The sequence below is a fragment of the Athene noctua genome, chromosome 17 (genome assembly GCF_965140245.1).
Source record: "Athene noctua chromosome 17, bAthNoc1.hap1.1, whole genome shotgun sequence".
Classification (NCBI taxonomy): Eukaryota; Metazoa; Chordata; class Aves; order Strigiformes; family Strigidae; genus Athene; species Athene noctua.
In genome coordinates, this window is record NC_134053.1 from 6779256 (window position 1) to 6805779 (window position 26524).

At 35.6% G+C, this 26524-nt stretch overlaps 1 long non-coding RNA gene across 2 annotated transcripts in view; it reads right to left on the bottom strand.

Moving 5' to 3' along the window:
* LOC141967514 (uncharacterized) overlaps positions 1-26524 on the bottom strand; it is a 118005-nt gene that overhangs the window by 27327 nt on the left and 64154 nt on the right. The window lies entirely within an intron of this gene.

Consider the following 26524-nt stretch of genomic DNA (forward strand, 5'->3'; position numbering starts at 1 on the left):
CGTAAAAATAAAATTGTGATCAGCTGGCACAATTGTCTCACACATCAATCAAAATAGATATTTATTCTCTCAGAAGGAAGGGAGATGGAAAACCAGGAAGCATTACATCACAGGGAAACGTAACTCAGTAACTGGAGAATACTTGCAAGCTTCTGAGTAATTGGAGAAATTCATATGATTAGAAGCATTTAGAGGACAAATAGTATCTTGTTACTTCCTAAATGTCTTCATTTCTGATTTGTATCCAGTTGTTCTTGTGCCAGCACTGTCTTTCAAATTCAGTAGTCTTTTTCCTCTTTAATGTTCATGCCTCTGATGTGCTTATGGGTAGCAAGCATACCCTCTTAGTTTGATTTTGTCACGGTAAAAAAGCTACGCTCTTCTAGTTGTTCCTTGTAAGACCAAATTTTATTCCTCTGATCATCCAGCTGCTCCACATCCATACTGGTTTCAGTTAATCTAGTTTGGAAATGAGTGGCTATGTGTCTTACAGGAAGGATGTAACATTTCTCAACTAACACTAGAAATCTGCTGTGAGACATGGCCTGGCATTTGCCTTTAAATTGTATCACACTGGTGGATCACATTCTGAGATCTAGAGCCACACACAGATTTTTCCTCACCTCATTGTCATAGAGAAAATCCTCCCTATGAGCTGGCTTGCACGATCAGAAAAGACAACCAGAAGTATAAAGATTAAATATCAATTTGCTAATGAACATTCAGCTACATTAATAAAGCTAACTCATCCTGGTAGTCTCTTTTTAGTGAGCTATGTTCTTCATTTAGGTAAATTACCTAATCCAAGTAAATTACCATGCTTGTTAGAACTTGGTAACATCTAGTTGCAACACACCATCTCACTCAGTAAATTACACCAGAGGGAAAACAGCTCCCAGTTGCCATATGATTGGGACCAAAAATTTTTTCATATAAATAGTTCTGAAAGCTCATCTGAAGACAATATTGTTAGGAGAAATTCTTACATTGAAACTACTACTGAAAACAATAATCCATGTAACAACCAACTGAAAAGAAAGACAAAAAAACCTCCCATTATAAGCAAACAAAAGATGAAATTGTCTAGGAGTTAAAAATTACTCACAAAAGAAAATACGACTCTCAAGACAGAGACTGGTCATTAAAAAGACAAATTTTAAAACTGTCTTATGCAAAGACAATTTTAACTTAACATGCATACAACTTATAAATATTTTGCTTTTAATGTTACATATTGCTCATCACCAGGCATCAAAGGCATCTAGTTCTGACAGAGAAAAATCAATACAATTTTGCCAATGGTTCACGTTTATCAGTCCATCTTTTTACCGTAATCACTTTTTTGATTTTTTTGTTTGCTGTCCTTTTCTTTGTCTTCGCAATTTAAAAGGAAATTGCCTTTTGAACTTTCATATTTGTTTCTAGATAGAAAAAACCCCTATGATTTAAATCTGGTACACTTCCCATTTGGACAAGGGGGTGTGTGTGCCTGTGTGTGTATGTGACTGGTCAGTCCAATTACCTCCACCCTGTCCAAATGTAAAAAGAAAGAAACCTATAAGGCTGCATTTCGCTGCAATTTAAATTGAGGTTTGTAAATATAAAACTATTTCAAACTGTGATATGTATTTAGAACAACACAGTCTAATTTAGCTACATATCTAAATGCATAATTTATCTTCACTATTATGCATAGATTTTTTTTTTCTGTTATCTATTCCAGATTCTAGGAAAAGTTCACTATGCAGGAACAGTCAGTTATCTACAAAATTTTTAAAAATGAGACCTTCAGCCACCAGAAATGTAGAATCCACCAGAAGTCAAATGTATTCTAGTGAAGTATGATTTAAAAAATTAAAAGAAAATATCCTCCAGTTACATTTGCTTATAATTTTTACCTCTACCTTGTTAAAAGTGTATATAGAATATCTCCATGTAATTACTGCATCACAAAGCACTACCCATGCCCATCAAATTTAGCAAACACTAAAATCTAAAACAAAATGATAATTTGATGTGACACTGAAGTAGCTGGTGATCTTGATTAGATTTAAATCACAGTACCATTATGCTGCACATTGCACCCTTTTGTCTATGTTGTATATCGTTTTATTAACATGGTCTTCAGCTACTGGATAAAAAATTTCTATAGACATAATAACCAACAAAAGTTTACATTTAATTTACTAGCCTTTCATCACTTTAGTCATCATTTTTCTGTATGATAAAATCAGAACATAATAAGCCGGTAGTAAAATAGAACTTTCATTAAATATGAACTCACACAACTGAAAGAAATATACGTACTAAAAGTTTTAAAATAGATGTGCTTTGTCTGCACAGAAGAAAGGTTAGTTCCTTTTTCAAGACGTAGTGCCATTCTCACCCTTGCTTACATAGTGTACGATCTGCCTGTTTAAAGAAGATAGGCAAACCCTGAAACAGATTTTCAGGAGTGCTTATGAGCTCCTAAACTGTAAGGATGGAACCCTCATCCCCTCCGGCACAACGAGGAGAAAATTCAAATCAATAACTCAGTATCTCCATCCATTCAGGCCAGGAGAGGAAACTTTGCCTGCATTAAGAACCTGAGTGAAAATGCAACTGCACTAAGGGGCAGGGAACTGGTGTATTGGTGCTCCCATTATCATATTATGAGTAATACCTAAGGAATTTTGTAATTTGGAGATTCAAGGGTTTCAGAAATTATTTGGGAGGTGTAGGAAGAGAAAAATTGAGAAGGCCTTTAAGCTTGCTTCACAGAAGTTCATCTTAAAATTTGTCAGAAAAAATGACTAGCCAGTTTTGCATGGAGTTATTACAGAAGAATAACTGTGATGCACAGTCATTTTAAAATGATTGGCCAAATTAGCGCAAATGCAAATAGGGGAAAAAAAATGGCTGGGATATCTTCTACCTCAAAATATTTGTTAAACTGATTTTTTTTATTAATTTTAAATTTTTTTTTACTTTTTGCATCTATAGGACTCTACAATTAAAATAGTTTCTTTGGTATTCATGTAGAGGAACATTATTACACAATTAAACAATTAAAATTTAAATTCAAGATTCATAAAATCTATCAAGGACTTTCAAGGATGTATGGCTTAGTATTTTTCAGCATATTTCAAGCTCTGCAGTATGGACAGTTCATCTCTTTTCCCTTGCACTGCCAAAATGAAATGAAGTATAGATTATTATTTAAAGCAAGCAAACCTGCAACAGTACAGAATAGTTGAAATAAGGATTGAGAAAACTGAAGCCCAGTAGTATCATCTTCAATTAAATGTCATTTATGGGATCTGGAATCATTAACTTCTTAATTTGCAGCTTGCCCCATTAAACGTGGGGGTTCTTGTAAGTTTTTTCTTATCAGCTGACTCATACAAAGCAGATTCACTGATGTAGTAGATCTATTTGCATTATAAAGAATTGAAGCTTAAATTCTTGATTTTCACTTGGCAACACAGACTTTATAATTTGGTGCTTAGATTAATGTGCATACTATATTTAAAGTGAGCTTTTACCTTAATGATGATTAATGGCTAATTTTTCTGTCTGGCAATAAAAAGAGTAGCTGGCATGGCATTTTGGACTATTATGTTTGTAATAGTAAAAACTACTTCAGTTCTTTTTTTCAGTAAATTTCAGGGTATACAAGAGTGCATTTGAAATGAACATGGAGAAGTGAATGATGACTGCCATCAGGTAATGAATGGTGTTAAAAGGACCAAGTATTTTTTCACACATTATGTTAGTTGTCTGGTTTGGAAACTGCAGTTTGATTTTCAGTTAATCGTATTTATACAATCAACAGTTAGTTATTTGTTAGGTGTGAGATGATAAACAGGCTTGTGGTTAGCACAGCCTTCTCCCTCCTTTTGACATATGCAAACTAGTAAGTCTTATCTCCAAAGTTTTCTTTGTCTCGCTTTTTCTGTTTGTCAAGGAAATAACTTCTATATTTCACTCTCTTTTCTTCAATGAATTTGTTTATAGACTACAGTAATTCAAAATAAATCCAGTGTGGATATTAACAGAGACAAGGCAAGAAACAAAGATAAAATTTTAGTTCCATAGAGTGAAAAGTAAAAAAAAATTCTAAAATCTGATGAGGGTGAATTAGTTTACGCAAAGTCATTTTCTGCATCTTCCCACATTTGCATTTTGGATGAAATATGTTTTCATTGCTTCTAGAAAGACTAAACAACAAAAAAAATCTTAATCTCCTATCCATATTTACAGACTTTGCACAGCATGTTGTAAGAGGCTTAGCAGTATGGACTTAATAAGAGTTCTTTCAAAAACCTAGAGGCAACACACTTTGAACAGAAGTTTCTACCTGAACCAAAATTGATCCCTGTGGGTAATTTAACCATCCTTTGTTATAATGCTAACTAGTCCTCATATTCTTCTCTCATCTGTGTACATTTGTAAGAATCACTCAAAACCTAGTGAACTAGAAGTACCTAAGCACACCTTTGTACTTCCACCATACTGCTAAATTATCACCTTCCATTTTAAGAAGCATATACATGTTATAAAAGCAGGTTCCTAAATTTCAGGAATTAATAGATTGTTAGATCTAGAAATGACTAGCATGAGTTTGAGCACATAGTCATGAGATCTAGTAAAAAAGAAGGCAATGTAGAAGAAAAAAAATCTGCTCTAGATATCAAAGATCAATGCTTCTGAAATTATATACTGTGGAATCACACAGATGGGCTGTAGAAAGGCGGCAGAACATGCTACAATTCTCTATCCACATTCTTCCCCATTCTTAAGTAGCATTAGAAATAATATTTTAAAAATACACTGAATATTTTTCATTTATTGAATTTTCTGAATCAGTAGTGTCTGTGAAAAAGGTATGAAATCATTAGGTTGAAAGTAAGTGGTATGTTCAATTATCATCTGATAAAAATAAAATATGCAGAAGACAATCCATCTTTAAAAGCAGTCTGTAGCCAAAAAAGAGCACAGGTCACTCTGCCTTTGGCTCAGTGCTAATATCTTACCATTATTAGCCTATTGTGACAGTGTTCATACACTTGTCAGATATATCACCCATGGATAATTTAATTTGTCAGACTGACAGTTTTTCTTTCTTTAGATTAATTATCTAGAGAGAATTACAAAAAAAAAAAACAAAAAAAAAAAACAAAAAAAAAACCAAACCCTCCTTATTTTGCAACTCTTCACGGGAAAAGATGAATTCTTCAAACTGAATAAAAATTTAAATAAAACTGCAGCCCAGCTTTTATATTTGAATTTCACTGGATTCTGAATATACTACTCAGTGGGGGTAAAAGACTTCAAGCTTGCCATTGTGATAATAGATTCTTTAACTAAAAGAACATTCTACTAATACACAGAAGTTAACTGAGAATTCTCTTTCAGTAGATTTGCATCAATGCAGGGAAATGTTTCATTTAAGGAAAAAGTTCTGAAAAGCATCACTCCTACAGAGGGAATAATCATAGAAACATTAGCATTGCAAAGGACCTCCGGAGATCTCTAGTCCAGCCTCCCACTTGATGAAGGTCTATTGCTAACACCAGATATAGGGAGCATGGGCCTAATTTGCCTGTTTTACCTAATTTGCAGTATTCTCGATCATTAATAAGCAATCAGATGAAATTACAAAGGCAGCTGTCATGGTCCATAGATACTTAACATCAGAAAGAACTTGAGATTTGAATGGTACAGTTAAGATTATCTTCTAATCTTTTTCCTTATTAACACGCGAATTTATATCAAAATACAGCACACCCTTAAACCGATCCTCCTGTGCAAATGTAGGAACTCAGCAGGGAAGCAAATTACATTTATTCTATATTATAGGCATAAAGCAGGTTGTTTTGTGGTCAACCTGACATTTAAATAAAGCAATTCAGAATGGTTCAATTTTCTGCTCTACAGCAATAGAATAAAATCTGTACTGGTCCCAATCGCCATCTACATTAAAAAACATGCTGCAATCAAGTCTGGATTTCAGAAAGATGTTATAATTAATGGCTTTCTGCTGGGTGCATTTTTAGTCACTGTGATTTGCACGGAGTTGGATCTCTTTCCAGACTTGAGTAAATGACAAATTTTCCCACATTTCTCTCATAGTGATACTATTTCTACATGATTTTGCTGAGCATTTTTAACATAAATACACATTTCTTTTATGTGTATGACAAATAAGCATAATGAAATTGGTTTTAAGCAGCCACAGAGGACTACAACAAAAGCCCTCTAGTTAACAGTGTTACACTCCAAACAAAGGTGGAAGAAAACTGAAGTCAGACTGGGCTAAGTTTTCCAGCCTGTGTCATCTATTATATCGTTACACTGACATCAGTGGAACTGCACTGGCTTAAGACAAGCTGATTCATTTAGAAAATTTCTGGGGCAGTCTTCAGTAGCCTAAAAAACAGTTACGCAGGCTGCCAGGTGAATCAGCAAGTGTTTACTTTCAGAATACCAAAGCATCTTTTCTTTTCCATCAAAATCAAATGGAGAAACTCAGGAAACACTATGTACACATAGACAAAAAGAAAAAAAAAAAGAAAAAAAGTGGAAATCACCTTACCCTCCTTTAAACTAAAGAACAGTTTATTTTAACAAAATACATTTCTTTACTACAAAGATACTACCTGTTTGACCCTACTCCCTCCATTTTAAATGAGATGCTTTAAATCTGAGGAGGAAGGAATAGGGACCTTTTTACTGATTATGTCTTGTATATGTTGTTTATTCCTTTTTTTTTTTTTTTTTTTTTTGGTCTCTATGCAGTCAAAGATCATGAGACCTATATGTAGCACAGAGACATGTATGGATTGACTGCTTGACTGCACTAAGGACTTTCGAGCATTCAGCCCTCCTTTCTATAGTTTTAACTGGTCATCAGTGCAGCTGCTTAGATTCATGAAAGCTTTGTACAAAATTTTTGATTAAATTTGAACCAAAAGGGCCTGATACAGAAATACATTTCCAGGCTTGATTTAAAACCATTCTCCATCCATCTTCTACCATAGCCTCCAATATGGAATTCAAGCTGCTGAGTTTTGATGTCTAATGATAAATATAAAAGAACATGCACTGTACTTAGCCTGACTGGCGAACACAATGAATGGAAAAAAAAAAAAAAAAAAAAGATTAAGTTCGGTTTTATGTTTTGTTGGAAACATTTAGTGCAACTACTATTAATGAGTATTCTGACAGCAGGGATCCAATGATTCAGAGATGCTGCTACAGAAAAAAAAGGAAAGGACCCCACAGGCCTAAGACGGAAAAATTGGCATTTATTTCATGCCAACTTTTATACCTGATATTTGTTACTGTTTTTAAATTGACTATTTGTACTAGACTGAGACTACAAGAGATATTTTAAAAGGAACCCCACAAGACCATAACTTTGGCTACCATGTACAACTGACCTGCACTGGAATTATGTGAGTCAGCTGTAGAAGATTAAATGCCAGTATGGAGGAAATCTACTACCTAAAACAAAATTTACACATGGAAAACCTGTTTGTTCAAGTACAAAGACCATATATCTACTATGGATGTCCCAGAGTGGGGTAATGTTACATGCTGATTGGCTACAAATTTGTTTGTGTGCATAATATTGTTTATTTATCCCATTAATTGCATAGCTGGAGAGAAGATTTGTTTCAAACCAGATTTTGAAGGGTACGATATGTGCAGAAAGGATACCCTACCTGACTGTTCTGAGTCAAGTGTTTGGTATTTGCAGTACTTAATTTTGTTCTTCCTAGCATTTCAGCTTGCATGTCTCTGGCCTCTCCAATACATTTTAAAATACTCAGAAATAATTCATACTGTGTAGTAAACAGGAGAAAAGTAGCTCAAATGGAGAAATTTGAAAAAAAAAAAAATATATATATATATATATAATTTTTAGATAAAAATATACAGCTCCATAGAAAAGAACGTTGTAATGCTTATCCCTATCCATCACAGAGTGCATGCAGGGAAAGAAAACTCTTATTTGCATTTTGCCTCTTGGTGCTATGTTCCGTGGTAGTTTATCTGAATAATTAAAGTAACAAAAGATTAATTGATTATTGAGCCACATTTCTGAAGGAAATGAGGCTTAGATTACAGTGTTCTCTGTTACACATTAACACTTTTATTAATTATTGGTTGAATTCAACTGAATCTGACAGAGAAGCAGACATCTCAAACACAGGATGCTTCCTAGATGTGAATATCAATGGCTGGATAGGGGAATATGACTCAGATTAGTGGTTCCAGCCTGCACAAAACCTCCAGGGATGGAAAGTCTTCACCATAAAGATTTTGTATTAGGAAAGCATGCAGTACATGTGTAACAGCATCAATAAATTGGCAAGAAGGTTAGCTGAGACTTTTTCCTCAAAAGATTTCCAGTATATATTTCAGAGAATTCAGAGTATGAGCGTGGAAAGAAACGTCTCAAGTATTTCTTTCATTTCCTTTTCAACTATCATCTGTAGCTGAACCTCAGTTTGGTGTAAAACACATATGCATAGTGTGCAACGACAAAGCACACTACAAAATTTTAATATTTCAAATGGTTGAATAGTGCATACTGCAACAGACCACAGCATACAAAGCCTGCATGCCAGGTTTTATTCCAAGCTCTATCCATGATATGTACTTACATATGTGTATGTACATAGGTTCAAAACATGATTAGAAGTATTAGTGACTATTTTTACTTTCAGCCTTCAAAGTCAGATGCCTTTTTCCTGTGAATTCTACTATATCGATTTCAGGTTTTTTCAGTATAAGCTATCCAAAATAGAACTGATTTGGCTTTTACTTTAGCATCACTACCTTGTACACACCTTGAAGGCAAAGTGTAAACCTTTGGGGAAAGAAGAGGAAGTTTTCTCGCTTCTATTTTGGTTTTCAAGTACCAGCCACTTGGAGATGCTTAGGGATTTTTAAAGTTGAGGTTAATTCCAAGGAACTGTGTTACTAGGCAAGTAATATGGGTACTGAGGAAATACATTATATGACCGTCAGATCTCTATATAATATATTAGGCAGCTATCTTCTCTGGCTTTTCTAGCCAGGAAGGGAGATTTCATGACAAATGCAAAGAAAAAAAGAACATTTGGGTTTGACATGGAAAAAGCTCAGAATTTTTTCCTCTCTCATTTAAAATTATAGTATACTATTGCAATGACGTTGAAAGCCCTGTTAATTTGTACTTTCATTCTTTTGCACACTGGCTAGAAGAAACAAACACAAAGCCATCAGCAAACCTGTTAATTTTGTCACTGAGATACTAAAGAAAAATATAAAATCTCCCTGCAAATTTGTATTGTAGAAAGGAAACATTATTTCCAGTGCTATTTAACCATCGTCGTTGCAGATACAGCAGAAGAAATTTCTGCAAGCAAGGAAATCCGTTATTGATATGAGGGAGCCTGTCCCTGATTGAAACCTGGCTAAGCTGCCAATCAAATCCTTGTCTCTAGGAAGGGTTCACTCTACTCATCTCTGTCCTCATTAGTAAATGAAGCATTTTGACAAATTCTCATCATAGAGAGGGCTTTTCTTTTATATTGCAAAATTACCAGTGTTCTTTGGCTGTATACCGTCCTGAAAAAAGAAATATATGCACATAATAGTCACTGAGCAGCAGCGACACTACCTTGGATAAACGACACCTCAATTACACTAACAAACATCTCCACTGAGAGAAAGATTTCATATAAAGGAATATGTAAATTACTTTTATCCATTAGGAGACAAAGGAAGAAAAATGCATGTAATTAACAGAAAGCACAGCAGTAACTAGCTCTTGCCTATAGCTATCTGTTAAGAGCAGCAGGAGAAATGTGACTGTGAAGTCTTCATGTCGGTGTACATGTTCCTCTGTTTACTAAGCACCCCCCATTGCACATCTGGTTCTCAATATCTTTAAAATAAACTTATATCTGTAATGCTCAGTATATGTTCTGAAAAATATTACAAAAATAATAATGGTGGTGGTAGCTATTGTCAAGGTAAAGAAGCTGAAGCTTGTTAATTACGAACAGACACCCTCAGTTGCAGATGAACAGAAGGAAAACATTTTGCTACTGCAGGGGAGCAGTAACCTTCTTAGTGTGCATGAGATTGCTTTGTCTTTAAGGGATTTGCAAGGTTATGCATGGCTCTGTTTCACTCAAGGGTATGTAACGGGACAAGGCATTGTACTAATAAGACATTCAGACATTTCAGGTTTTCAGGGATCGGTGTTGCAATGATCCTATGACTATACGGTTCTATATGCCCAGTGAGGCAATGAATTGCTAAAAGCATTCATACAAGACTTTGGAGATGTTAAAAACCATACAGAAATAGCACATACTGTAAGAAAATGGTTCACAGCTAAAACAGCAAAATGGTTCAAGTCCAAATACACCCAATCTTCTAATCAAACCCATTAACAAAAATTGATTCAAAACTGGAAGTATGACTTCTTATGTGAGCACAAGCAATGTAGATTTGATCCAAATATATTCCTTCACGTATTACTTGTGACTATAAACTGAATTTGATTTTTTATTGACCTGAATACTCCTCAGTTTTCACCCACATCTGACCTCTCTTAAACTCACTTTTAAAATCTGAAAACGAAATTACGGAATCTACCTAATTTAGTGTCCAAGCAAACAAAAAAGTCACTTTATATTTTTAGAAGGAATTATTTCATTGCAGTAGTAAAACTAAACAAACTAAACAGTAGGATTCCTATGAGTAATTATAGTCCATACATTTGTCAGTTTTCCAGGTTTCTGGCAGTCTCACACTTGCTGAGTCTATTTACAGACGTGTTTAGGTTAAATAATCTCAAAACACTGTGATTTCTTAAAGGTAATTCAGGGCATGTGAAGTGACTTGGGCATTTAATCTATGCCTCTCAGTTGCTAAGCCATCTTTGTATTTCAGGTCTGGCTTTTATTTTTAGCCAATAAACCTGGCACAATTTAGCTGAAATGTGTGAAGCAAAAATCACTTTACACTTCTGGACAGCACAGGCCTTTACGCCTACATTTCCTTGATGCTTCAAAACATAAGGCTGTATTTTTTAAGTGTATAGGAACTGCAGAAGCTCAAGTGAATAAACAATAATTCGTTGTTCAGTTTCAAAAAATATAAAGTACAGCTCTTTTATGCACACTACCAGCATAATTTTTAATGACATCAAATACTAAAAATATTTTAAAGAATGCTTGCTGCTGCAGCTACTCCTTTTACTCCCCACTGCTATATAATTTTGCAGTAATATACTACAGAAATCACCTTTTGTGCAGGTAGTGAGCTATTACTGAAAAGCTGACAGTATATGAACAGAAAATATCGTACATTACATTGAAGACATAAACTAACTACAAAGTTCCCCTGGCTTCCACAGACTAGAATTGACAGTAAGAGACACAAAGACAAAAGAGACATAAAGATAAACAGTGTTTTCCCAAAGTAACTCTTCTACAGGTACTGACAGTTTTTGATGTTTTTTCCAAGCACTAATCTTCTTTATTTACTGTTGCATTTCATTTTATGGATTTTTTTCCACGTTGAGTTCAAACAGAATAAACAGAAGTTTGAGTTATAGTATGTAACATGGTCAGAAAGGGACTTTATAAAATTAGATCAATTCTTGTTTCTTATCCACCTGGATTCATAAAACACTCATATTGGCACTCAGGTACTATAATCTTTGTGTTTGGTTGCTCATGCTTCACAATCCATTACAAACTGAAGAAAGAGCTTTTTATGAGAAAACTAAAAGTCATGGGACTTTGATAATGCTACTCTCTCTTCTGCATGATCTTTTTCTGAAACATTTTAAGGAAGTTCTCAATGTCTTATTTCTGCTGTGTATACATGTATTAAATAAAACCCTTCAATGAAATCCAATGAATTATCCAATAAATCTATCATTTCACAGTCAGGAAAACCAATGGAAATACCGTTCTACAGTTAGCTCAATACAAAAGAAACATCTTTCCAAAGAAAGCATGAAAAAATTGGACATATTGTAGATATGAGGTAGGTGAAATGGAAATTAAATGGGTTCAAGGAATCCTACTCTACTCACTTCTAGACAGCTCCAAAGGGTTACTTGTAAGAGTTCAATGTACTTGCTTTCCCCTCAGTGATATAACAAAGGAACAGTTGGTAGAACTGATGCAATATTGTCTTGTACAGGGGACTGAGACACACCAACTGACTATTCTTGTGCAAGAGAAGATAATATATCCAGGATGCTTCTTAACAGCTAATTATTTCTTAAAGAGTTTTACGATGTTGAAATACGGTGCCAGGAAATGTCCTTAAAGATCTCTTCACAGAAGTATCTCTTAGATTCTTAGAATAATTTACTATCTTAAAATAATTTACTAACTGTCTTTACCCTCCTTTACTTTCTTAGGAACTTTAAACAATAGTGATTTGAAATACAGTTCAAAAGATGCTCACTTCTTTTGCTACTCACTTCTTTTTCTCACTTATTTTGCTACTTCAGACAAAAATGAAACTGCTTGGATTACATCCAGTCTGGCTCTCTGAAGGAAGAAACAATGGTGCCTGTGATTTAATAAAAGTGATTATCTGTAATGAAAAGCTATGACCCCTCTGTAATTAATCTAAATGAGATCTACACAATAAAAAAGAAAATTTGTTCCTTCTCATTTTTGACATCCTGGCTGAGAGCAGCATCGTTCCAAGTGAGATACTGAGATAAGCCCAAAAGCTATAGACTAAGCATTACTGAGCACAAAGGTACAACGTGAATTCTGACTTCATTCCCATATAAAACTCAATATACATTCTAGTGGGAGTAAGATTAGCTCCTAACTACCAAGTTTCTATATAATGTGTCTACCAGCAAAATAAATAAACCAAACGATAAAGTCATGGAAGTTGGGCATATAAATCGCATTGGCATTTAAGAAGCTGGAAATGTTGGGTTTTTCATTCCCATGAAAATATTTAGGATTACAATAGTAACTGCAAGGCAGATTGGATCAAAGAATTAAAATTCCAGCTTCTGGGGAAAAAAAAAAAAAAAAAGGAAAAAAAAAAGAAATTTCAATTAGGGGTCAAAAGAAGTACATCTTACAATCATTTTAAAACTACTACAGGACTGTTCTATGTATCCAGTGAATTAACATTTATATGACCCTACTACTACATTTTGCAATAAAGGGACTCTTTTGATCCAAATGTATTTAGTTAAGGAAATCTAAGCTATAGAAAGAAAAACAGCTGAAGACAATTTCATACAGTTAAGGACCAGAAAATAAGAACATCTTCTGTGTAGGAAATTTGAAATGGTATTGGTACTAAAAAAGGACTGTCTTCCACAAACAGCATGCATCAGAAGGATGCTATGCATTTACCTGAATAATGTTACTAACAATTTAATTATTAACCTATCCCTTCCTCGGCAGCCAGGGAATTGTACTGCCTTTGATTTTCCTGCTATACCTCAATTTCTTGGACTTGCTATGGGAAAGAACTATATGGGAATACATGCCCTTACTTGCTCAAGTTACTGGCATTTCATAGAAAAGTTCTGTTGCAAATTATGATCTGGGACTAGTTCTTGTTAAAAACATGCAAATAATCTTGACTAAAGAATAGGCCAACAAACCCATCTCCTTCATGCAAATTATTCTAGTTTACTCCTCATGTTATGAGTCAAAATGGTTTTTCACAAGATGCCTGAGGCAATCCAGTGATTTATTTAATGCAGTTCATGTGTTATGGCTCTGAAAAGGTGACTTCCTTAGTCGTTTTAAAATTACTACCTTTATATAAAAGTACTAAAGTGACTAGAAAACATCACACTATGATATTTGGTTTAAAACCATTTTACTGAAATTATTAGAGAATTTTTCCCAGAATATTGAATGCTATAAAAAAGCGTAAATATTTTTAAATTTTTGGAGCATTTTCTGCAGAAATACACTGTATCTTCTTAAAGCAGTATAGATTATATCTCTCCAATTATCAGAGATTTAAACACCTTAACCTTTAACAAGTTAGAGAGCTCATTAACTATTGGTGAACAAGTGTCTTTTCCATCTTGATTCATCAGCTCCTGAGGTATTTCTAGACAAGCAGAATCCCAGTTTTCTAGCAGAGTTAAGATCCCTGTTACTCCTTTATCATCATTTTGTGTTTTGCTCAATGTCTTACTAGAGCAGTATCACATACTACATTTTCTGTTTAGACCAATATTAAGATTCATAGCTTTTTACATCTAACACTGACTGCCTTCACCTCCAACAAGTTTGTAATTTTATATTAAATTCACATAACCATAGCAATGAAAATTAAAGGAAGATTGTATTCTGTGCTGGTACAGCTGCTTAGGCTGTCACTAAGTTAACATGAAGGGAACCTTAGGCAGTTGGCTCAAGAAATGTTGCATGTGTCAATATTTAAAATGAAAAAAAAAAAAAAAAGCATGAAAAGAAAAGTTATGAGTTCTTGCTGAACACAGGAGCCAGAAGATTTTGATTTATAACCTATTTCCTTTGGCAGACAATATATACTTGTGTGTTTAAGAAAAGAACCAAGGTTTCTAAAAAACAAATGGAAATAAACTTCATCCACATCTCAAGCCTAGAGCTGTTATCTATTATTTTCACAGCTAGTTTCAATAAGTGGCAATCCTCATCTCCTAGGCACTGATTCACACATCGTAACAGAAAGCACTAGGCTACCCTATTATAAAAATGTGGCTGTTATCCAAGAATCAGTGCATTGCTAGATACATGAATAACATAAATGTACTTAATAAAAAATTGCCTACAAGCAAATTAACTTCTCCAATATTTGTATATTAATGAAACTACAAAAAGTTTTAAAAAAATTATACTTGCCATAAAACCAAGTACAAATTTAACACTGAGGAATTAAGGGCAAAGAGTGGGGAAAGCTGTAGTCATGCAATCCTGTTGATAGAAATCAAATTCTGTCCAAACAGTCTTAGCCTTTCAGTGGAGAAAATCTTTCCCTCACAAACCCTGGGGATCCCTAATCACCAACACTGGGCCCAGCCCAAGTTAACTACAGTTGGCCAGGTTCTTCTATGCTAGTGCTGGATGTCTTTGAGAAAGGTGGAAAGAGAAGGAAGAAATTCGTTCAGTAGGAGAACACCAAAAACAACCAGTGCTAAATCTCTTCATTGTCATCCTTCTTACCATCCTGCTCACTTGGCAGCAAACCTGTGCCCCTCAACCACAGCTAGCCCCCAAGACTGCCAGCGATACACAGAGTGAAAATCCATATCAATTCTTCCCCACAAAATCTCTAGTTATTTGAAAGCACTATAAGATATCGTGGGTCATAGTAAGAAACTAGAGTAATTTCTTGAAATTTGGTAGGGAAAAAGACTTAGGCTACATATTTTAAAAATGAATACAATTTGAAGCACTGGCAAAACCCGCTATGCCATAATATGTGAAATCCTCACATTCTATTGCACTTGATTCAAACTGTCAGTTTTCCTTGTGTACACACAGTTGTATTATCAAACCAAGCATTTAGACAGTTCTGGGTTTTGGGGGTTTGTTGAGAGGTTTCGGTTTTGGTTTTTGTGGCTGGGTTTCTCCCTGCCCCCCACCCCGATATGAATACCGTAAAGAATATCAAGCACAAAATGCAGTTTGGTCTACTGAGTCATGACAAAGCAAATTTGCTAAATAGGTAAAAACATCATCCATACAATAATATTACATATAATGATGAAGGTGGTAAATAAATAAGCAGTGCAATTTGCTGGTTTCCTGTGTGTGTAATATATGAAGCCATAACTGTTTTGCTAAACTAACTGTGTCCTCCTAGAAAGATTTCCAATATCAATTACAGCACTGATTGCATTGCTACTAAATAGATTTCCCTGTCATGTTTCCTTGATTATATGTAAATATTTCCTAAATTAGACATGTTTCAAGCTCCATTTAAAAATGTAGTACAATTGGATAGTGCGTGAAAATTATGCAAGGTAGAACATGACTACAAGGACTATCAGACTAAGATTTATACCTTTTACTTTGAAATGAAAGGAAAAGAATTAATTGTAGGTAGTATTTAACAATATGCTATGAAGACACTTTGGTTTTATGCTATGGAAACTATGTCAGCTTTTCCAGGTTATAAAAAACCCATCATTTTAAATTCTGAAGTTTAAGCTCATATAAGTCCCTAAAGCCTCAGACATTGTTCCAACAAGAAATTCAGAATTTAGAAGTGTGATGTAGAACAAGATCTCTTTCCATTAGTATGATAAACTAAGCCATTCAGGTGATGAGAATTTCATATGTAAAATAATGACACATGGAGGAATGTATTAATAATACCCAAGGTTTTTCATTGCTCATTTCAAAATTCCTGGATTTTTTTAAAGATGCAAAGCTCTTACCTTCTGATCTTGATATATTTCATTGTGTTAGAATTCTGCCATAGTCATCTTCTCTCTGAGTACTGAAAGCCTCCAGAAAAAAAGTTAGAGTTTTACAGAATACTGGATCAACTGTTAGCAGCTCAAAACTGACATGTTTTTACCTTAAGCATACAGAAGAAACTAGAGAGTCGTTAGTTAATGTAAGATTTCTTTCTTATTTCTGTGAAACTATGCTTCATATCTATATGTATGTATTTACTCAGAACTTATTGGTAAGTCATATTTTCTGTTGACTCTATTCAGGTTTGTCCGCTATTATGAAAACGTCTCAGAATGTTACTACTTCCTCTAAATAAGAAAGATAAGGAAACTTAAATTCACGGGTTTTCCCCACACCACTTTTACCTCTAGGATTTGCAAGATAAGGATGTACTAAGATGTTCACTTAAAGTTTAATACTTTCTTTAAATTAATACTTTCTTCAAAAATGTAAACCTTATGCCATAGAAAACGTAAATCAGGGTTTTAACACAGCATAGTCTCAAAGTTAACCAGTTAAATATGCTGGGTAAGCAGAAAACATCAGGTTTGGGGGAAATTCTTGATGTTAATGAGTGAAAATCCAAAATTAAATTCAACTTTAGAGGAATACCACAGAAATGTTAAAAATAATTTATGAATACAGATAGTTTTCTCACTGAAGACTGAGAGTTTTAGAAACCCTTCTCAGATATGGTAAGATCGCAGTCAAACAAAATAAAATAAACTCCACTGCATTTGCCAGTCACCTGATCCATGTTTTTCAGTTTAACATCTCCATTGCATTCTGTAAAACTAGCCAAGTTTTTTCTAAACAAATGGGAGACATTTTATAAATAAATTTTGAATGGGACTAACTACACTGAGTTAAATTCCATCTTCTTGAAATGCTCAAATTTTATTGGTCTGCTGGACAACAGATTTACAGTTTGTTTCATTAAGATATATATTTTTTTATTCTTCAGTGGGCCAGGAAATAAACTGCAAATACGTACAGGAGTCTGCGCACATGCACTTCAAAAAAGTTGCTGTATCTTTCTTGTTTAATCCAAAACTGAAAGACTGAAAACAACCCCATAACACTCATTCCTCAACAGTTCAGCTTCCTGACAGAATTGCTAAAAGTCAGTGAATTCAGTCCTTCCATTGACTCAGAGGTTTTGGATTAGGAAATGACAGTACCAGCAGTAGGACAAAAGATCTGCTTAGTCTGAACACTGAGACTGTCCAGGGCACAAAAAGCGAACAAGGACATGGCTGCTTCCAGTAAGAGGGAACAGAAATCACTGAGCAAAAAAACCCCACTTTGGTCCTGTAACCCCTTAAAGAGAACATTCATGTCAGATGTCAGAGAAAAGTGCTCCAGTAGCAGACACACTGCTCCAAACCAGCCAGAAGAGGGGGGGAGGTCACCCTGATCCTCTGTGAAAGCTGAATGCATCAAACTGATGATTTTTCTCTCCTACTTTCACTGCCTTGTGTGGTTTATTGGACCTCACATGTTCTGCCTCAGACAGATTGCACGTGAGCAATGCACCATGCCTCATAGCTGCATATAACTCCTGCAGGTAATTAGGCTTCTCCATAATATGCTTTACTTTTTACTTAACAGACCTGACACATTGAAACTTTATTTCTAGAAGTGTCACCTGACACCTAGAGGGTACACTTCAAAAATCAGATCTCATCAGACTCAGTGAATTAGCATTTATAGTTATAAAATGCCTTTTCAGAGTGTTTGCTAAAGCCTAAATAGCTCTTTTTACAGACATCTTTGTAATGAAAACATAAGTAACCTACCTAAGGGTGCCAGGTGCACCTAAATATTGTGCAGTTTGGGTGTAATTAAGCCCCCTGTTGCTACCCTACTGCTCCTTGCCGTCAGCAGCTGCTTGTTTTCTTTCTGTAAGAGAACCACACATGCTGATGGCTCCAGGAGCAGAGAGCTCTTTGACAGAACAACATCTTATGACTGTAGATCTCATCACCGACTTTCTATCTGAAAATGCAAAAATGCTAAATCTCCCTTCCGAGAGAAAGCTCAGGCAGAACAGCTCTTCATGAAAATGAGGATGATCAGAAAACACTGGCACAGATCGACAATCCAAGACATCAACCAATACTCAACCACTGGCGTTACTGAAAATTTTGAGTTCTACAAAAAGCATAGGAAACAACGAAAATTTTCTAATCCAGATCAAGATTTGAAATTATTTCAGCTATCCCTCTGGTAAAAAGACATCTCTTTTCTATTTAAAAATCAATATGGAAACCTTTATTGAATGTCAAAATACTATAAAGCTGTATGAAAATCAATCTCACACTCCTCATTTGAAGTTTCAGTTTCATCACTCTTTATTAATAACAGTTCACATTTTTAGACATTTCTCATTCACACTTTTAAAAATAACTAGTTTTAGAACATCTTTGTTTCTCTAAAGAAACAGTCTAAGATCACATGGACCAGGAATTTCACTAAAGATGAAACCATGTTTCCTCCTTTCTACAGCCTCTTTTAAACTTCCCAACGTGCTCCCTGCTCATGATCAGGAAATGAAGGATTAGTAAATTGTTCACTGCTGAATTGCAAAGTCTTGTCTTAAGGACAGCATCACTTAAATTTGGAACAAAATGTGTTTCATAGCAGGAATTCCTTTTATGCTTTAGAAAAGAATACAAAAACACAACCCTTCATACTGTAGAAACCTGCCAGAGCTATTGATTTTTTTCTGCCAGACTTCAGGATTTTACCAGATAACTGTTCCTTAAATTCAAAATATAAAGTGCATAATTCCTCAACACCTGCTTGTCCAGTCTAGCTGAACCTGCCTCTTTGCCTCATTCTCAGTAAGCCACATCTAATTTGTATTTGCAGGGGAAGACTATCACTTCACCCTAATCTGGCTCTTCTACTTCTACTTCTACTTCCACTCAAGAGAATTTTTTTAACTCCACTTCCCATACCCCCTTACAGCCATCTTGGCTAATAAACTATGAGATGTTATTGTCAAATCAGAAATAACTGAACATTCCTCCATTGAATATTCCCTGTAGTCTTTAGATTTAAAATTAGCTTAAAAGAATGCCATAGTCTTATTGTGCCTCAATTGCTCGTTACTAAACCAGAACAATTTCTGCTTTCTATCTCGTTCTCAGATCTCATGAAATTTCTAAAAGGATAATTCACTGAAAATTTTTAAACATTTGGAAAAACTAGCAATAGGCCATATAAATATCCATAAGTGATCTAGCAAAGTATCTTAGAAAGATAAGCTTTTCTTCCTGGTGGAATTTTCAAAGAAGTTTTATTTTTTAAACATGCACCTGACCATCTACTGGCATATACAAGACTTTAAGCCTTGGAGTCAGGGTGTGCTAATAGTAACAACAACAACAAAAAAATCCTGAAAGAGCATGACACAGCTACAATGCCATCAGGCGGTGACAGAGGATATGAAATTTTGACCATGTCAGTGACTATATCTGCATAAACTAATGATATACTAGGGACAGGTAACTGGATCTTTGTCATACACCATTTTGGAAAATTACATTCTCTTTTGGATGCAAGGGGAGAGGGAGAGAGGGAAGGGGCAGAAAATACTTTTTCTGCTTTCACTACCTGACAGTTTAATTCAAAATTTTCATGAGTTACTTCTTTATTAGAAACAGAAAAAAAGTTAATATTAATGGGCAAAGGCAGGAAATACACTTTTCCTAAATTCATCAGTCAGGAGTATGAAAGGAAGCCCTGACACACCAGAAGTGAATGAATAAGAGCTTAATTATTTTAATCACAGAAAGACAAGGTCTCATTACCAGTCTAAAAGGTACTTTTACATTCTGCACTCGTGCTCCTGAACGGATCTATTGCTAATTGACCAAGCACTGACACAGAGGGTAAAGGACTGTAAAATAAGGGCATGTAAATTTCTGATCATGCTGTGATCAAGTTATCAGTCTTATCTACTGAGAAGATAAGAAGGGAGTTGAGGAACTTAGATGCAGAAATTATTTTTCTACCGAATTCTGGTAACATTAACAACCTAAAAGCTACGCAGTCAGGAAGTAGGGCCATTTAGATAACAATGATAAAGGTACATCAACAGATTAAATACTCTGGGACACAGCCAAAATGTTAAGAAACAAGATAATCAATATATGTCACATCTAAGGCAGCAAGCAGTAACATTCTCAGACCCATGCACGCAAGACCCTGCATTGTCTAACCATAACTTGACCACTAGCTCCAACTCTAGTCTTGTTATGAAGACCCATCCTCAAAACCAAAACCCAAATCCAAAAACCCGCAACCAAAACAAAATAAAAAAAAAACCCAAACCTAAACAAACAAAAAATCTACTTGACATCAGCTCTTGTTAATAATAGATCTTTTCATCAATCACAGCTTTTTTGGAAAAATGGATCTTCCAGTTTTCACCTGAAAACTTGATGCTTTGGTTCCCAACAGTTAAGCCTAGCTGCAATCCTCACCTAGTCTCAACACAAAAGAGGGGACCTGTCTGTACAAGATAAGTCAATAAATGCCACTGGCCCCCAATAACTCCAGTCTTTTTTTATCACTCAGTGCTCTGTAGCTTCTTACTACAGGTCCTAGGTTTTAACCTATTTGAAATGCTAACTCTTAGTGTAACCTTAACCTTGGCTTTATCTTGAAGGAGGAAACCTGTACATATGTTAAAGTAAACCACATGAGATAGGCCTGTTAATACTAGTTTTCCTCTTCTCTCAGTTGGATCTGTAGCTTCCAGACATCCAAGGTACCCAAGGTTGAGTATATTTGTGTAAGACAGCATGATATTCTTATTTACACCAGTTTTTCTATTCCCATCATATAGATAGGCAGTGGAGATGCAGAGGCCTCTTGGCCATCCAAGGATCACTAGGATGAGTTGAGGGCTAGACCATTAGCTTTATGTTCATCTTAGCCCTTTGCTGTCTGTGAGATTTCTGTTGCTGCTTTTCTACTCATCTATACTATCTACTTATTTGGTGTTCTGATTCAATTTTCATTAGTCTTGACAACAAGATTCCTTCTTGTTGGCCCCTCCGAGAGACACAATGTTTATCACTCCCTTTATGTCACTTTCTGGAAGTCTTTCTTTGGACTTTTAAACTACATGGTGCCTCATGTCTCTCACACTTAAAAGTTGAAAATCTTCCTGTAGTATTAACATTAGGTCAGCAAGACAAGAATTATTCATGTTAAAAGTAATATGCATCTCACTGATGTAAATAGAAGAAATTACAATAACAAATAAAGCTAACAAGGAGTGACAGTGTAGAATATTTCTGTGCATAAACGAACAGATGCCTTCTGAACAGGAGTACACTATTGACTCTCAGCAAACAAATATTGGGAAATTTATTAGGCAAGAAAATTAGGGAGATTTCAAAAACAACATAAAATGGCATGTCACTGTTCTGAACAGAAGAGTTTTCTTAAGTGAAAAAGAGAAGCAATTTTTTTTTATGTGCGAAGGATGTGGGATGTAGTAGGATTTACTTATACATTGAATAATGTAGATGTCTTATCTGTTTTTATTTAGTTCGTACATCTCTTTTCTCATAGAACCTGGACCCACATCTTGAAGCAGGCAGATAACTGACAGAAGAGATGTGTTATTATTTCTTGATTGTAGATATTCTCACAAAAATGACATGGAGTTGGAAGAAGTACATGTTTTTACAGACTAAAAATGTTACCTAGGACCATTTTCTTCCACAGATATAGTTTATCATTGCTTCCTTACAGCGCTCTTGTAAGAAGGATGCCAATAAATGAACACAAAGAAGTCTAACAGACCAAGGAAACTTTCCTTGGTTGTTCCCTTCAGTCTTTTACATCCAGCAGTTCTTCTATCTTCTGAACTGTATGACAGAGTAAAGAAAGAGAGGAAATGAACTTACCAGAAATACCTCCCAGAAAATAAACATAAGCCTGAAGCCCCCCCAAAAGACACTATGTATATTACCATCTTGAAAGTTCCAATCTTTACCACATCACCTAGACTGCAACTGCTGCCCAAGTATTGCAGCTCTGCCTTCCCTCCAAACGTGCAGCTGGAACCACAGTGCTAACTCTCACCAAGCAACACAACGAGTATGGCATTATTGAGGTGAAAAAGAGGATGCTTTCTCTTAGGCATGCAGCTGCTGCTTCTGATGCTGCAGCGTAGGTGCTGATAGAGTTTGACAGAAGTGGTAAGTAGCAGCCAAAGTTCAGAGCAGGGAACTGCAGCACAGAGGAGCCCTCTCCAAAGCAGTTATCTCACAACCCCCATCAGGCAACAATTAGCAAGCCAGAATGACTGAAAAGGCAACTCAAAAAACAGGTATGGCTGTTAAATTATTCAGAGAAGCCCACACATATACAAGCACACAAAAAAAGGATTTTCCATTTTTGTCTTAGTAGGGTGTATGGAAATGGATAGCCTTGCAAGATAAGCCAAATGCCCTTATAACATCAGAATAGAGGCGCTGGACCGTCTGTCTGCCCTATTCCAAACCTTGCTGTAAAATCTGCTGTACACCTACAGCAAAACAGGTCCCTATTATCTTCTTTTCCCCCATTTCTACTGGCCTTTCTATATAAATGAGAAATGCAAAGGTTTGATTTAACGAAATACTATTTCTGCTTGAAATTTTTTTTTTTTTTTAAATAAGGTTTCATCTGGACAAGAAATCCCCAGAACCCAACAATAAAAATGCAATATTGGCCAAACCACTGATCTTGACATACAAATTCAGAAGTCTTCACCCAGCCCTGAGCAGTTCTTTGGATCAATGGCTTCTTAAGCAGGTCTCTGGACAGATAACAAAATCTAGAGCCAAATACTTCGCCACTAAGGAAACTAGCATAGCTTAATTGAAGTCGCTGGCATACATTAGTTCAGACCACCTAAGAATCTGGCCTCTAACATCATTGTTTTGCATCACCTTCATGTTTTAAATTCTCTACCAATTTTAATTAATTTTCTCCCCTAGGCTCACTGGCTCAAAGCTCTTTATTTAAGAAGCAGGAATAGGTACTCAAAGAGAAGGCAGATTTTTTTACTCCAAGCTCAGCCAGCTTTAACAATTCTAGCTAAAGGGGAGTTCCAGGGCACTGAGTATTCTCAATATTGTTATGTGTTCGGTTTTACTATCAGAATTCTGTAATGGATTATGTTTCATATGGGTATTCTGATGACTTATCTCAAGCCTTGTATTCACCAAATTTTCAGTCTCTTCTCAGCAAACATGGCAGGGAACAAAAAAGCTCAAAGCGTAAGTGCCAATCGGATAGAAACTCTGTGCAGAACTCTGTCTGAAATCACATAAAGAAAGGACTGTACAACTGTCCTCTGTAGAATAGCAGTACTCATTCTTTATGGCATATTATACAATCCATATTGCATCAATAGCCTTCACGTTGGTGCTGATCTAGGCTCTCGCTCAGGTAACCTCTAACTCCTCTCCCATCCGGGCACAAAAACCTCTTAACTGAACACAGAGGGCATTTTCTGTCGGGTTAATCTGAGTGGTTTGGGGATATAAATGAAAACCAGAGTACTGCTTTCATTCCAGGGAATAGCTTAGAGGTTTTCTCGGTGCAAGTACTTATCATGTGCCTTCCCTATAATTCGTCACATGTTCAGAGGCCAAACACATTATCCTGTAATCCAGGGGGAAAGTATCAAAGCGGATTCTTTCTGCCTTATTGCCTTTGCTTCCAGAAGTCAGAGAGGATATATCTGTGCTAAGAGTACAGAGCAAATGATCACACAGTAACTCCAATACAGCTTTGAAGCAGGGATAATTACAGCACAGCTAAATTAACCTGGATGCTGATTTCTTTTTCAAGAAAGATCATTTTGAGCAGTGAGTAGTAGGGAGCCCTGCTTCCCACATGGATTGCCAGAGCAGCAGCAGCGCTCTAGGGCAGTGCTGAAAACTCTCTGTATTCATAGTTCTGCTGTTCAAGTTTTAAACTGGGCAGACTGCATAAGAAAAGCTCCCTAACCCATATGGGGTGCAAAACCTTCTCTGTGGTGTGAAAATTTGAGGGTTCTTTGATAAAATTAACTTCTGAAGTATCATTGATTAATGGAGCAAGAGTTGTGCAAGATCTGCCCATACACGTTTTTGTTACCAAGATGATTACAGAACAGTTGCTGACACTCAGATTCTCTGATGTAGCTCAAATAAATTGTTAAAATACAAGCATATTGAACTATATATATTATAAAATTTTTAACACTACTTGCATATTTTATCGTTTCATAGGCAGAAAGTAGACTCACATTTTTAGATTTGTGTCATTTTCTAACTCCTTTGTTATCTGTCTAGTTTAGTCAGAGAAATGGAAAACAACAGTGGAAGTACTGTAATGGTCCTGCCTCACGGCTGGGATGCTGTTATGATAAATCTTAACCAAACAAGAAGACCTAACTCTAAGATGCTTAGATCTCTATTTGTCTAGATGTTAAATTTCTCCCTATTCATAGATATATGTGCAAATTCTGGAGCATAAAAGATTTAACATTTAAGGCAGGAAAACCAAATTAGTTCTACAGCCATTCTCATATTTTTCACTTAGTGATAAAACAAGCTTTCTCTATGCTTCTTTCCAGTTCCATAATATACATTTTCTTTTCAATCCAATCTGTCTTCAGCTGTGGTAAAAACAAGAAAACAAGCCCTCAGGATACTGCAACATTGTAAAGGTGTGATATGATTATTAATTGAAGGCACTTTTTATTTGGAACATTTTCTGCCATTTGGAAAAGTACTGCAGAAAGAGCCAGGCCTGTGGATCTCATCAATTATTAGCACTCTTATTTACAGGTAGCACAGATTGCACAGTCAGACTTTGCTTGAGGTACTAGGGAAAAGTGGAGATCTAACATTTTTAAACTGGAGATTCATACCAATGCGAACAAAGACAATATAAGCATGAACTACTGAAAAACATAGACGTAAGCATTCAGCCCTTTCACCTTTTAATTTGCTAAAAAGGTAATTAGCAAAGACAATTATGAGACAAAGGCAATTTATTTTATGGATAATTGCGTGCATTTCTAGTATGAATAGATTTAGAATGGTTCACAAAACTATTAAAGCCATTCAATTTATAAGCTTATTTCCTGACTATTCGAGGTTTCTTTTCTCACTCAGTAGTCTCAGCTTTGCCAAATTATATCCAGTGGAAATCTGTACCCATACTTTGGGCACCATGGCATAGCAGTTACAAAAGCCAGAGAAAATGATCTAAAACTACACATCACATTATACTGCACGAGATGTTTTCATAAGCAGTAACACAGCCCAGCAAACAGTGCATTAACTCATCTGTTGCAACGGCAGCTTTCACTGTCACTTAAAAGGAAAATGTACCATAAAACAAGATATCTCCTTCAGAGTTTGTACCATTTAGAAAAATTTTAAACTCACTGCATGACCATAACAGTACTAATAACACAGCTTTTGCTGACCAGTGTTTGGACAGCATGAAGACCTTCTCGGTTTCTCACTCTGCCCCCCAGTGAATAGACTGGGAGGCGCAGAATAAACTGGGAGGGACACAACCGGCCAGATAACCCAAACTAACTAAAGAGATATTCCATTCCACATAATGTCATGCTCAGCAATAGAATGGAAAAGAAAGGATTTTAGAGGGGTTAGTCATCTCTTCCTCAGGAACTGGCTGGACATTGGTCTACCCATGAGAAATGGTGAATGATTACATTTTCATCACTTATTTTGTTGTTTTCTTCTCTCTTCTTCTAGTTATCTTTCACTTATTAAACACATTTTTTGTTGTTGTTGTTGTTGTTGGTTTTTTTTAATCTTGACCCTCAAGTTTTCTTGCTTTTATTTTTCCTTTCCTCTTCTTCTGTCCCACTGGGTGGGGTGTGAGGGTAAGCGAGCAAGCAGCTGTGTGGTGCTTAGCTGCCCACCAGGGTTAACCCACAACACTAATAATTGGGAAAAAAACAAACAAACAAAAGATTAATGTCCTGAAGGGTTGAAATAGGTAGATTTGATACAAACTAATAGTGTCTAATTATA